The 14,158-nt window shown below is 37.4% G+C and overlaps 1 long non-coding RNA gene across 1 annotated transcript; it reads left to right on the forward strand.

The window, feature by feature from the left end:
- Positions 1-11,556: 11,556 nt before the first annotated feature.
- Positions 11,557-13,884, forward strand: LOC311430633. The gene is made up of 2 exons (XR_014688916.1): positions 11,557-12,072; positions 12,143-13,884. It is a non-coding gene; the product is annotated as an uncharacterized lncRNA (long non-coding RNA).
- Positions 13,885-14,158: the final 274 nt, after the last annotated feature.

Consider the following 14,158-nt stretch of genomic DNA (forward strand, 5'->3'; position numbering starts at 1 on the left):
TGGATGCAATTGCTGTAATCTCTCTTAGAAACATACCTGAAAGCTGCAGCATAGATGGGACCTCTGTTTGAAAGAGACCCCTTTTTATATGTATATATTCATAATACAGAGGTTTTGTGCATGATCTCCAAACTATACATATAAACCTAGGCAATTCTTTTTAGATTTTTATGTTGAATACTTCCTAATGTGAAGTTATGGTTTTAGTGACTTTCATAAATAATGTTGTATGATAAAGTATTGGCTATATCATTCACACCTCCTTCACAAACCCAGCCGGATGCAGGCCAGCTGTTGGTAATTGTATCTTGCATGTTATTATGCTTGTATCTTTGGTATCACTCAGTCTTCTTTTTGCATTCCATTGCTGAATTTCCTTTGTGTTGTGGCTTTTTCTCTGCATGTTATTTGTGAATTTAAAACGAACCATGCAAAGAAATATATCAATAACCATGGAGACACTGTAATATTATGCGCACTTACAAAGTACAAAGGTAACTGTACCAGACTGGTATTTTTTATTTTTTTTTTGTGATCTATTGCTAGAAATTATTTTATTTTATTTTATTATTTTATTTTATTTTATTTTATTTTATTTTATTTTATTTTATTTTATTTTATTTTATTTTATTTTATTTTATTTTATTTTAATTTTTTATTTTTAATAGGAGAGAAAATTGAATGTGCTCAGTATTTCCAGATCTTCTTATGCTAGAGTCACTGCTGTAAATTAATACAATACTTCTTCAACAGCAGTGATGATCTGGGTGTTGCTGCTCCAGCATTGCCTACTATTACTAGTTTTTCATGAATATTGGGATATGATGTAGATTTTTCCTGTTTGCAGGGAAACATGCTTATGTAAGAATTTTAGTCCATGGGAAAAAAAAAGAAAAAAAGTATCACTACACATAGTTCTGTTATCCTATGTATTTATATATATTTTTTCATATATATATTTTTTCTTTCTCTCTCTCTCTCTCTCTCTTTTTCCTAGTAGTACACTTCACGTTTATTATTTATTCTTACAGTGCACTATAATCTCCACTTACAGCTGAGAGGCTAGGGTACATAGAAGGAAGAGCGCAAATTCAAAAATACATTTATATACCCTACTCCCATTATCATTGAAGGCTCTTAATTGCTTACATTTCAAACCAAAATAAGCCTATGTGATCTAAGGCTTAACAAGAAGTCTTTCACATAGAAAAAATGTTTAGTCTTATCTTCAAGATCCTACACTACTATCTTTACTGCTTTTGAGAAAGAAAACTGTGTCCTTAAAGACTCCCCAAATGGAAAAAAAAAAATCAAAAAAAAAAAACAACCAAGAAACCTAAAACACATTAATTATCTCAAAAGAGTTCAAGTCAGCGTTGTGATTTTGAAAGTATGGGTTGGTTTAGATTCTGAAAGAAAAGTCATTAGATGTGGGCAAGTATTTGGATCTTGGTGTCTTTTGCTAATTGTGGAGGCAGATGTGCCAAGGCAGAGAGATCTAAGCTAGAAGTTGAACTGTTCACTACTTCATATTTGCTAAAAAGCCTTGTGCATTCCCCCACTATGTTGTCTTGGACTTGTCTGCACAACTGTTTGCAGAGAAAATCTGGAACATACAAAATATTTAAGCCTACATCATGGTTACCACAGAAAAACATATGTGACTAAAAATTCATCTGTTCTGTTAAAATCCTGTTTGAATGTCTGTTACTATGTCAATGCTTGCTGAAAATTTACTGCTCAGAGGCTATATACTACATAATCATTTAAAGTGCCATAGTTTATTTTCTTCTCTACCTTGACTAAACAGATCATTAAAATGTAATCTCTAAAGCATACAGTTGCTATCCTACGTCTTAGGTTCACCAGAAACTCTGAAAATAACCGATAGTATTTTAGAGTTTCAGTATGCCAAATATTACCATTAAACTACAATGATTTCCTGAGGTAGTGTATCTTTTGTTTTGTAAACAAAGTATCCTACTGTTCACTTATCCTACCAATGGCTTGAAGAAACACATTGTATACATCATTTTAAAAGATCTTAAAAAAATAATTTAAAAGACTAATAACAAACAAACAACAACAACAACAACAACAACAAAAACATATCTTAAAGACTTTTTGATATACTATTCTCTTAAGACTTTATTGCTACTCTAGGAAATATATTCATGGTAACATGGATAAGAACTCCATCACTAAAGTAATGAAAGCCTACAATTAGAGTTGTTCTTGTTTTATAACATTTACTAGAAATGTTTCTTTTTATGTTTTATCTTCTATATACAAATATAATCCATAAGGTAGGTTTTGAAACCTTGAAATTTTACTACTTTCAAATTAATTCAGATCTTCAAAATCTCTTTTTAATTGTTGTTGCATTTTCTCTTGCCCACAATACATATAATCTTGTCATTCTCTGGCACTAAGGAATGCTCAGATCTCTTCTTACTACAATTAACATCTCCCTATTAATTCATCTCCACTTCACACATTTTGAGATATTGGTGCCACCTGGTCACTATTTCTAAAACTTCCACTTCAAAATTTAAAATGTTAGCAGATGCTCAAGGGAAGTGTGGAAAGACTATATTAAGGACACAGAATAGCTTTCACACCCACCATAATCATGTCTCCTGCTCATGTGGTGAACATATGTAGTATTTTGCCTCAGGGTTTAAACTTAAGCTTGCTTTATTTTTTCTTCTCAGGAACATTCTGAGTCTGTCCTTCATTTTCATTCCACAGTTCTCTTCACATACTGTTTATGTAAGTAGCATTTTGAAAAAAATATATAATGGTGAATTCTTAACTGTGGTAAATATACTGAAAAAATGTAACAGTGGAGAGTCACCATCAGTTTAAACCTCAGTTTTCTCACAGATCTGGTGTCTGAAAAATCTTTGAGAGAGATTATTTTCTAATTAAGTTAGTGATAGATTGATGTATTTTCTCTAATGAATGAATTGTGCAGAGAAGGGCGACAAAGCTGGTGAGGGGCCTGGAGAACAAGTCCTACGAGGAGCGGCTGAGGGAGCTGGGCTTGTTCAGCCTGGAGAAGAGGAGGCTCAGGGGTGACCTTATCGCTCTTTTTAGGTACCTCAAGGGAGGCTGTAGCGAGGTGGGGGTTGGCCTGTTCTCCCACGTGCCTGGTGACAGGACGAGGGGGAATGGGCTTAAGTTGAGCCAGGGGAGTTTTAGGTTAGATGTTAGGAAGAACTTCTTCACTGAAAGGGTTGTGAGGCACTGGAACAGGCTGCCCAGGGAAGTGGTGGAGTCACCATCCCTGGAAGTCTTCAAAAGACGCTTAGATGTAGAGCTTAGGGATATGGTTTAGTGGAGGGCTGTTAGCGTTAGGTTGGAGGTTGGACTCGATGACCTTGAGGTCTCTTCCAACCTAGAAAATTCTGTGATTCTGTGATTCTGTGAATTTATCACCACAAAACAAAAATCAACTAAGTAAAAAAAATAAAATAGTATACCAAAAAAAGGCAGATTCATGGGCCAAGGTAATGGCTTCAGTAGCTCCTCTGACTCTGAACATTACAATGTTATTTAATCAAAATTGATAATTTTAATTGTATATTTAAAAGAGTGATCAGCAATTAAATAGTTAGCAGAACTAGCTAATTAGGCCTCACATTTTACAATCCATGGAGATGAATGGGATCATTTCACACTTATCTTCAAGCTACTGTTCGTATATTTTTGGCATACAAAGTGCATCTTTCTGCATTGACAGGGCTATCTCTCTACACAGAAAAACTTAATTTCAGAAGGAGAAAGACTTTATGGTAGAATACCGTGTTTTAGAAAAACACAAGAAGTAACCAATTCCTTGAAGTTCATGAATTTTTCACACAAATATATTTGTGTTGTTATTTCAGCTTTTATCCATGTCTAATTAACAGCTGCTATGAGTTTATTTCTCTCTCTCTCTCTTTTTTTTTCTTTTTTTTTTTTTTTTTTTTTTCCCTATTGTATGAATGTGATTATTTTAACTTTCTTTTCCTGCTTATTAATAGTTGTCAAGCTCTTGGCAGGCCCCATAAAAATTTAGCTAACAGCTACCAATCTGAGATTTTTACTGCATTTGATGGGTGACACAGATATGTAAATATCTGTGAACAATAAACAATTTTATACATTACTAGTGTTTTAAAAACAGGAAAGGTACAGAAGGAAATACTCCATGAGAGAGACAGCTAAACTGCAGATTATATAATAATTAAATTATGTTCTATAATATCTCTTTCAAGATAGAGTTCAGTCTTCTATCTAGTTATCTATTTCCTTGTTTTAGGTTTAAGCCAATATAGTGAACTGAACACGTGACCAAATATCATGGGAAAACTCTAAACTGCTTAACCAAGCTGTCTAAGTGTATATATTTAAGATAGTCAGATAGGTTTTTGCTTTTAGGATCTGATTCATTCCACCTATTTGAGCTAGAATATCAAACTACATGGTGATTATTTCTCTTTGTTTTCTAAGTTACTAGGAGAGATTCTGACAGCTGCATGTCTAAGGTGGGTCAGAAAAATGATACGTTTGCAATGGTGTTTTACATGAGAAAGTCCAAGTTAGTTTTAAAATAAAAAGGAAAAAAATACCTATAAATAAGGAGTGATAAACAGGGATGAATGACATGGCATGTATGTAATATACCTTGCTGTCAGACCATAACAAGGGCTAAAGAACACGAGCCTTAAAAGACAAATCTGTCAAAATAAATAATTTTTGTAATAAATAGATGTGCTTACTTTCTCTCAGGAGAAATTGAAACTCCACGAAAGGGAGGAAATCTCTTTTAATTGGCTGGGTCAAGAGATGAAACCGATTTCTTTCGGTAGTCTAGAAAAGCAAAAGTAAACAAGACTAGTAGTGCATACATTTCAGAGACATGGTACACACGTAGTTTTCTTAAATAAGAAAGATGTCTAAAAATTAACAGCATTATAGAATCATAGAATGGTTTGGGTTGGAAAGGTTGGAAAGGACCTTAAAGATCATCTAATTCCAGCCTTCCTTGCACAGACACCTCCCACTAGACCAAGTTGCTCAAAGCCCCATCCAGTCTGGCCTTACCACTTCCAGGAACAGGGCATCCACAACTACTTCTAGTTCCTCTTCACCCTCTGAGTAAATAATTTCTTCTGAATATCTAGTTTAATTCTACCCTCTTTTAGTTTAAAGCCATTATCCCTTATCCTATCCCTGCACTCCTTGACAGGGTACAGTTCCACCTTCCTGTAGGCCCCCTTTAGGTACTAGAAGGCCACTATAAGGACTCCCTAGAGGAGAGGTCTGCCTCCAGGCTGAACAGCCCTAGCTCCCTCAGCCTTTCTTCATAGGAGAGGTGCTCCAGGCCTTTGATCTTCCTCTGGACTTGTTCTAACAGGTCCATATTCTTCTTATACTGGGGGCCCCAGAGCTGAACATAGTGCTCCAGGTGGGGTCTCATAAGGGCAGAATAAAGGGGAGGAATCACTTCCATGACCTGCTGGCCACACTTTTGATGCAGCCTGCGATATGGTTGGCTTTCTGGGCTGCAAGCACACATAGTCAGCTCACGTTTAGCTTCTCATCAACCAACACTCCTAAGTGCCTGACCTCAGAGCTGCTTTCAATCCATTATCCACCCAGCCTGTATTTGTGCCTGGGATTGCCCCAGGCCAGATGCAGGACCTTGCACTTGGCCTTGTTGAACCTCAGGAGATTCACACAGACCCACCTCTTAAGCCTGTCTAGTTCCCTCTAGATGGCATCCCCTCCCTCCAGTGGGTCAACCACCCCACACAGCTTAGTGTCATAAGCAAACTTGCTGAGGGTGCACTCAACCGGCCATACTGCTGACGAAGATGCCAAATGACACTGGTCTCAGTACTGACTCCACAGAAATGCCACCCATCACTGATCTCTGTTTGCACATTGAACTGTTGCACAACTCTTTGAGTATGACCATCCAGACAATTTCTTACCCACTGACTGGTCCATCCATCAAATCTATTTCTCTCCAATTTAGAGACCAATATATCATGCAGAAAATTAAAATTTATGCAGAGACTAAAATTTATCCTGCTCCATTCAACTTTTATTTTAAAGTATAAATGGAAAGTAAGTGAAGTTATTGGCTTTAGAGAGAACAACAGAGAAAGCAGCTCTCTTTCTAGAGAGAAAGCAGATGATTCTGCTTTTACTAGTGAGAGCAGACAATATCATCAAGGGTTTATAATGTCCAGGATCAATGAAGTCACTTTTCTTTCTCTAGATGGGACTGGATTATTTGGGTAATCACTACTATATGTTTCTGCTTTCTCATCTTCTAGGTATTGAACATGCAAAGCCATATGCGATGCTTAACAACATACCAAGTATTTCCATAACCTTCTTTTTCCTTTTTTTTTTTTTTTTTAACTGTTCTTTTTTTTTAATTATTATTTTTTATTTTTAGTAAATAACTGGATTCTACCTGCTTACTGTGTTGACAGTCGCTATGTCTATTCCTTATAAACATGTCTTTTTTATTTTTTTCTGAAATTTCAAAACATTTTTATTGGGTTATTTGCCATTGGTTGTCATACTGGTGTAATATGACTGTTGAGACCAACGTGAGGTTAATTAGCCTGTTCTTAGAAAAAGTTATATAGGTGTGCTGTTCAGGCAAATAATGACACAGCCAAGGGAATAATGTTGAGGCTATTGTATTTGTCTGAGCACATGTCCTTTCTGGAGCTATGTAACCTAAATGTGAAACTAAACAGGCTCCATTTGTAACATAATAAATTCATGCACAGGAATGTATTAAGTCATAAATAAGTTACATAAATGTCAGTACCAAAATCCAAACCCTCAAAATACACAAAAAACACTTGTTCATGTAGATTGAAATTAATGTGGCAAAAGTAAACTAATTAGTTTGACTGACAAAGCTCAACCATTTTTTACACCAGTGCAGTCCAGTAAATTTTTTTTATTTTTCTTAATTGTATCTTGTATCATCTCCTCCAAAGAGGTCCAGCTATCCTCTTTGATGCAGCATAAACATATCATAAATCGTAGCTCATAGACTTTGCCCGAAGTGTCAACAACCCTTATGTTCTTTAAAACATTGAATCATGATGCAAGAATTAAAATCAGCAATACTTATTACTGTAGCTGGACAGACTAGAGAGCAGTTCAAATGTTTAGTTCTTGTGAGTTGGTGTGCTCCGTTTTCTGTGAGATTCTTCTTCCTTTTAGAATGCAGGGAATGATGACTCTTTGATGAGTTTACACACTGTTGTATGTAATGGATGGATAAGCTAAACACTTTTGTGAATGTAAAACCTTTTATTAATGTGAACTTGGTTAGAAAGCTATTCTTAACTACTTAGATAATTATTTTTCAATACTGCATGTGTATACATACAGGTAATAAGGAGGCATATTGGGGCTGGAATGCAATGTCCATAGTTTGAGCAACACCACTGTCCTGGGACAGTCCTGATAACTTCACTAGAATTTCACAGATAAGAAAACACTTTTATGTTTATGAATTTATGTCTTAGATTATCCCTTAGAAGCAATGAGAGCTATCCCCTTTTAATTTTCAGATTGAACGTGGGATATTAAATGATCTAATATAGAAATCTTCAATTTAAATATGTTGTTTTGCATTGTAGTAAAGTAATCAGGTCAATGAATGTTGAAGTATATCTTCACAGAACAACTTTATTACTCATGAAAAAAATATTTGGAGACAAGAAAGAATAATCAGTATATGAAGACTTTTTAAGAAACTAAAATTTAGCCATTAAAAAAGATATTGCTCTGAAAATGTAAATCACATTTCAAAAATAAAATTTATTGTCAGTCCTATTGTCATTCCTAGATTTTTTATTTTTTATTTTTTTAACATAAATGACATTGCTATTCTAGTCAAACAACTATTTTAGCTGATACACTGCTGGGCCATAGTCTATGCAGTGGCTGTAGCTAATAACTAAAGTGTGGCTTTGTACAAATACTGTGCTTATAGCACAGAGAAAGAGCAACATCACAGAATTTTTTTGCAGTGCCCCAGACACATATTGTAATTCAGCCGCAATCAACTTTCCACCATCACTTCTAGATAGAATAGACTACAATACAACAGCCGTATACTTCATGCAGTTACATGGCCAGGTGCCATTATGTTAGTACAGTTACATTCCTGGATAAAGAAATAATATCAAGGCTCAGGCTGCTCTCTTCACACCATTATGGAAAGGGGAAGTAATGGCTCTGCAGAGGTTGCTTTCTCACCTCATAAATGAGGGATGCTTTCCCACTGGTAATGCAGACAAACCTGTGTAACAGGCAAAAAAGGAAAGTTGCTGAGGTAATATTATATAGAACTGAGCAAAAATTGAAATTACCGTTCCATGGGGAAATTCAACTATTTCAACACTTGTTTTTTTGTACCTAATTGAGTTGAAAAATTGGAACTTGTCAAAGAACAGTATACTGTAAAAGCTACTCTGTTTGGGAGGTGGTGATGCTTCATTATGAGTACATATAGCATTAAATTGCATTTCTGTATTGCCCTATGTTGCTATATTCATCTCTCACAATAACTTTGCAGCTATATCTTTCCTATAATTCACCACACAACTCCATCCAGTGTAAGATTGCACTGGATCATAGGAGATTTCAAAGGGGGTTTGACCAGTAGGCAAGTAATTTAATGTTGATGTTAATAGTTGTCTGCCAGTGTAAATATATGCATACTATTACTGAGTAAACAATGTGTACAAACAATTTGCAAAAAGAATACAGATACATTTGAAAATGTATCTTTACTCGCTTAAAACTGTGACGTAGTATGTCTTCATATATGAAGTCTACAAAAGACTCAATATATAATTCAACAAATATCTACTTTTGCCACTTCCTTCCACTCTTTGGACTTAATAATTTCTATTAAATACTGTAATGTATATATCTGAATTATGCTTGTCTCTTTACAAAGAGGTGGAAACAGATGGAACAATGAGTAGCTCTATCATCAAAAAATATCACCATGTACAGTCATTGTGTTTGTGTGGTACAGAACTCTGAAGAGCTGTGTAGTCATAGGATAACTTAGATGTTAGTGAGTAAAAGATATCAAGCCAATTTTTTTAGCCTGGTAAAAAATATTAATGGAAAAAAAACATACAAAATATATAGTGCAGTAAAAACATAAAGGAAATTATACTTCCTAAAAAAAAAATAAAATTAAAAAAATGCTATTCGCACTGGAATAACAATGCCTTCTGTCTATCATTATATTTATGAATTAAATTATATGAAATTATATACATATTGTCCTATGAACTGCAGAACCTTATTTATTTTTCTGCTAAATCACTTAATGGTCTCTTTTTTTCAGGTGTAGAAATTGAGTTGATTTCCTACAATAAATTTGGGTCAAAAGAAATTAAATTGTTGGTGACAGAGGGCTTCTTTTTTTTTTTTTTTTTTTTTTTTTTTTTTTTTTTTTTTTTTTTCAGGTGGATGTGGGGAAAATATTATCCCATCCATATACATAATTGTCAGCATCTTCTTTGACTCTTTTATGTGAAACATGGTATGTTTTTAAAGTGCTCAATTCAGATTTCCCATATTTTATGTTGCACAGTGATAAAACATATGGGCAGACTTCAGATTTACTTTAATACCCCTATGTATGTGAAAATAACAGCTAGATATTGCAGATGACACTGCTCATACAGATATCAGTAATAACTTTACTGCCTTTCTTCTCTGTCTCTTTCTCCTGCCAAACAAAGCACCTAATTTCAGAATGCCTTCCTGGGAATGATTCCTCTTTGGACCAGAAGGAAGGAAGGAAGGGGGGAAGGAAGGAAGGAAGGAAGGAAGGAAGGAAGGAAGGAAGGAAGGAAGGAAGGAAGGAAGGAAGGAAGGAAGGAAGGAAGGAAGGAAGGAAGGAAGGAAGGAAGGAAGGAAGGAAGGAAGGAAGGAAACAAATCAGTATGAAGTTTTTGAAAGTAAAATGAAAACATTTGGATATCATTTTAAAATAACCTGAGTAATTTAAGAACCAGAGAAAGAAAAAAAAATTAAAAACAAACAAACACCAACCAACCAAACAACCACCCTCACAGTCCTAGTTTTTATATTGTGAAAATTTATTTAAAATGCTAGATAAGATATTACATGTACATGGCTACATTTTGCAGATGAGAGACTCATTCTGAAGGCTGTCGATGATGACTCCAGATGAATTAAGTATCTGTTGGCAAAGTGTGATTTCCTACTCAGAATGACTTTCCCACAGAAAAGCTAAACAATATTCTAGGTATACTCCAAAGAGCTAAAGATTTAGTTTATAAAATTTTATCTTTATACATGGAAAACTGAGTAATGAGAGTGATTACTTTACTTGCTCAACAAGGAAGCTTTCCCTAAAATATTTTTGCTGTATCTCTTTTGCACATTTAGCTGTTAGGTAAAAAGCAAGATAAAGGTTCTGTGGATCAGCTGCAGAATGTTTCACAGCATTAGGACTTTGGAGGGGCTGAAGACTACAAACTGAGGATAATGGTAGAACTACAGTGAGAATAGAAGCAGAATAAATGTGTATAAATAGCAACAGAAATCTTAATCCAGGAGTTGGATTTTGGGAAGAAAATTACAATATCTCATTTGTTGCAGTGCCTGAGCCTCTTGATCAGATCTGAGTGGATAAATAGTAGAGTAGAAATATTGGAAATTATGAAATATATGAATCCTAAAGAGTGGGATAACTTTGGAAGAGCAGAAATCTAAATGTGAATGTTTAAAGCAGACTTCACCAAAAGTTAGATAAAAAATGCCTACCTCATGAAAGTGTGTTCATTCAATATACACAGCGAGCTACTCCGCTGCATTTCAGTACATGATTTCTTTTATATTCTTACTTCCCTCTGTAGGAACACCCTGAAGATAATAAGAAAAAAATAATTGCTAACTTCAATTTTCCTTGAAGTTTTACATGGATGGTAGGGGTATCCTGAAAGCTTGCTCCAGTTTTCTGGGTATCTGCCTACCATAGAGTTTGAGAATTCATATGTAACCGTATATTTGCAAGTTTTTCTGTTAGCAACCAATAAAAATTTGATAAAAATGAGATGAAAATATCTTTACATTTCTTCATTGGATCTTTGAAATTAGAATGCAGATTTTATTCAACTGTTTCATTAATTTATAATTTATTCATAGCATTGCCTCTTGTTTATTTCATAGAATCATAAAATGGCATGGGTTGAAAAGGATCTTAAAGATCATCTAATTTCACCCTCCCTGCTCTGGGCAGGGTTGCCAACCACTGCAGCAGGCTGCCCAGAGCCGCATTCAGCCTGGCCTTGAATGTCTTCAGGGATGGAGCATCCAAAACCTCTCTGGGCAACCTGTTCCCATGCTTCACCACCCTCTGAGTGAAAAAATTTCCTCCTAATTTCTAACCTAAATCTCCCCTGTCTTAGTTTAAAATCACCCCCCCCCCCCCCCCCCCCCCTTATCCTATCACTATCAACACATGTCAACAGGTGTTCCTGTGGAGGAATGGTTAAGTGAAATAGGACACGTGGATGTTGGGCAGTTAAGAGGCAATGGGCTAGTGAAGTACCGTACTCAACTCACATGAGTCTGGCATGTACGCAGCTGGCTGAGAGCCAATCAGGCTCAAGGACACGATGCCCTTGAGCGATGGGGAAAGTCCCTAAGGCGGGATGGTGGCTAAAAGAAGGAGGAACTACCTGAAAAGAGCGGGAAATGTTAGCCAATCCTGAGCTTAGTTTTTGCAATATGTATGAGTTGATTATGTTCGAACTAGATAAAAGGCGACTGAGCTATCCATTAAAGTTGAAGTTCACTGTTCACTCATATTGAGCGTCTGTGTCTTCCTTCCGTCGACAACAAATTGGTGCCCGAACAGGGACCGGTCTGAACGGGATTTGGACACTGCTGGCAGTGATCCTGGGCCACGTGTTCGACAGAATAAGAGAGGATCTGGTCCTGCAACGCAGCCCAGGAGGTGGAAGGGACAAGAATCCCCGCACCCGCGTCGGGAAGGTGAAAGGGACGTGGAGTCCCTGCACCCGGGAGAGGATCCCGCCGGTCACGCGTCGCCGAGGTCTGAAAGGTGAAAGGGACAGGAGTCCCCGCACCCGCAGCTCAGAAGGTGGAAGGGAGTCCCCGCACTCGGGATGAGCCTATAAAGGGTCCCGCCGGAAAAGCGCCGCCGAGGTCTTTGCAAAGGCTGTAACTGTATATATAAAGGTATGAAAGACAAGCGGCGTATAATTTGCTCAGATGCTTTTTAGAAAAGCGGAGCATTTTAGATATAGATTGTAAAAAAGAATTACCAGGTTTATTAGCATATGCAGTAGCGCAGGGTTGTTTTACAAATCGTGATACAGTTTTTTGAACAAACAGAGTGGCGTAAATTTGGAGATAAATTGTTTGATGTTATTAATGATATTAAGTCTGCTAAAAAATTATTGAAGCCTTGGAGAACAGTCACTAGCGCTTTAGCTACACATCAGGCTGAGCAGAGAGTCGCTGCTGCCGCTATAGAGCGACTGGGATTGCCGGGAAGTGCTGGAGCTGGGCATTGCCCACTGCCGCCTTCAGTGAGAACGGTAACGCTGCCTCAGGGGGCTACGGGGCAGTGGGAGCCTCCCCCCCCTCAGTCACCGCCACGAGCAGCGCTGCGCTTGGAGCTCACCGTGTGGCGAGTCGGCACAGAGCAGAGGGACGGACATCAGGACCCTGCAGCCTGTCTGACGTAACCATGGAAGCAGCGGCGGCTGCGCTGCTTCTCTCTGGCATGTTTTTGATCTGTGGAGACCGTGCATGGCAAGGAGTACCAGCCAATGCTTTTGGAGGACCATGTTACCTAGGGCGACTCACACTTTTCGCTCCAGATTTACACTCGTGGCAAAACTCGACAAGGAGCAGAAGAATTAAACGAGAACTAAAAACTTTGGGTTCTGACTGTAATGATGATGTAGAATTGTGGGGTCCAGCAGAAAGATTCTTTGCTTCTTTGGTGCCTGGTGTGGGAACTGCACACGCTTTGACTAACATTAATAAGCTTGCTTGTTGGGCTGTTAAACAATCAAATGTAACAACACAAGTTCTTTCTGAAATGTCACAAGATATGGAGAGTCTAAGACATGCTGTATTGCAAAATAGGGCCGCTATTGATTTCTTATTGCTGGCTCAGGGACATGGGTGTGAAGATGTAGAAGGAATGTGTTGCTTTTATCTTTCTGACCATGGTTAGTCAATTCACAACCAGTTGAAATGGTTAAGGGATCATACACAAAAAATTGTAGTACAAGATAGTTGGTTTGAAGGTTGGCTTAAATCTGTTTTTGAGAACATGGGTGGATGGGTTTTCTTAGTTAAAGAGGGACTTCGCTTTCTACTTATAATTATATTGATTATAGTTGCTGCACGTATAATCTTTAACTGCCTAACTAAGAAACTAGAGCAACTCACAGAGAAGGTATTTGTAGCACAAAATAAAAATGGGGGAATTGTGGAGGAATGGTTAAGTGAAATAGGACACGTGGATGTTGGGCAGTTAAGAGGCAATGGGCTAGTGAAGTACCGTACTCAACTCACATGAGTCTGGCACGTACGCAGCTGGCTGAGAGCCAATCAGGCTCAAGGACACGATGCCCTTGAGCGATGGGGAAAGTCCCTAAGGCGGGATGGTGGCTAAAAGAAGGAGGAACTACCTGAAAAGAGCGGGAAATGTTAGCCAATCCTGAGCTTAGTTTTTGCAATATGTATGAGTTGATTATGTTCGAACTAGATAAAAGGCGACTGAGCTATCCATTAAAGTTGAAGTTCACTGTTCACTCATATTGAGCGTCTGTGTCTTCCTTCCGTCGACAACATGTTCCCCCTCCTGTCTATACACTCCCTAGTACTGGAGTACTAGGAAAGTACTGGAAGGCTGCAATGAGGTCTCCCCAGAGCCTTCTGTTCTCCATGCAAAATAAACCCAGTTCCCTCAACCTTTCTGCATAGGAGAGGTGCTCCAGCCCTCTGAACATCTTAGTGGCCCTCCTCTGGACAGACTGCTTGTGATGGAGGCCCAAGGCCTGCATGCAATATTCTAGGTAGGGTCTCACAA

The sequence above is a fragment of the Aythya ferina genome (genome assembly GCF_964211825.1).
Source record: "Aythya ferina genome assembly, chromosome: 1".
NCBI classification, from domain to species: domain Eukaryota; kingdom Metazoa; phylum Chordata; class Aves; order Anseriformes; family Anatidae; genus Aythya; species Aythya ferina.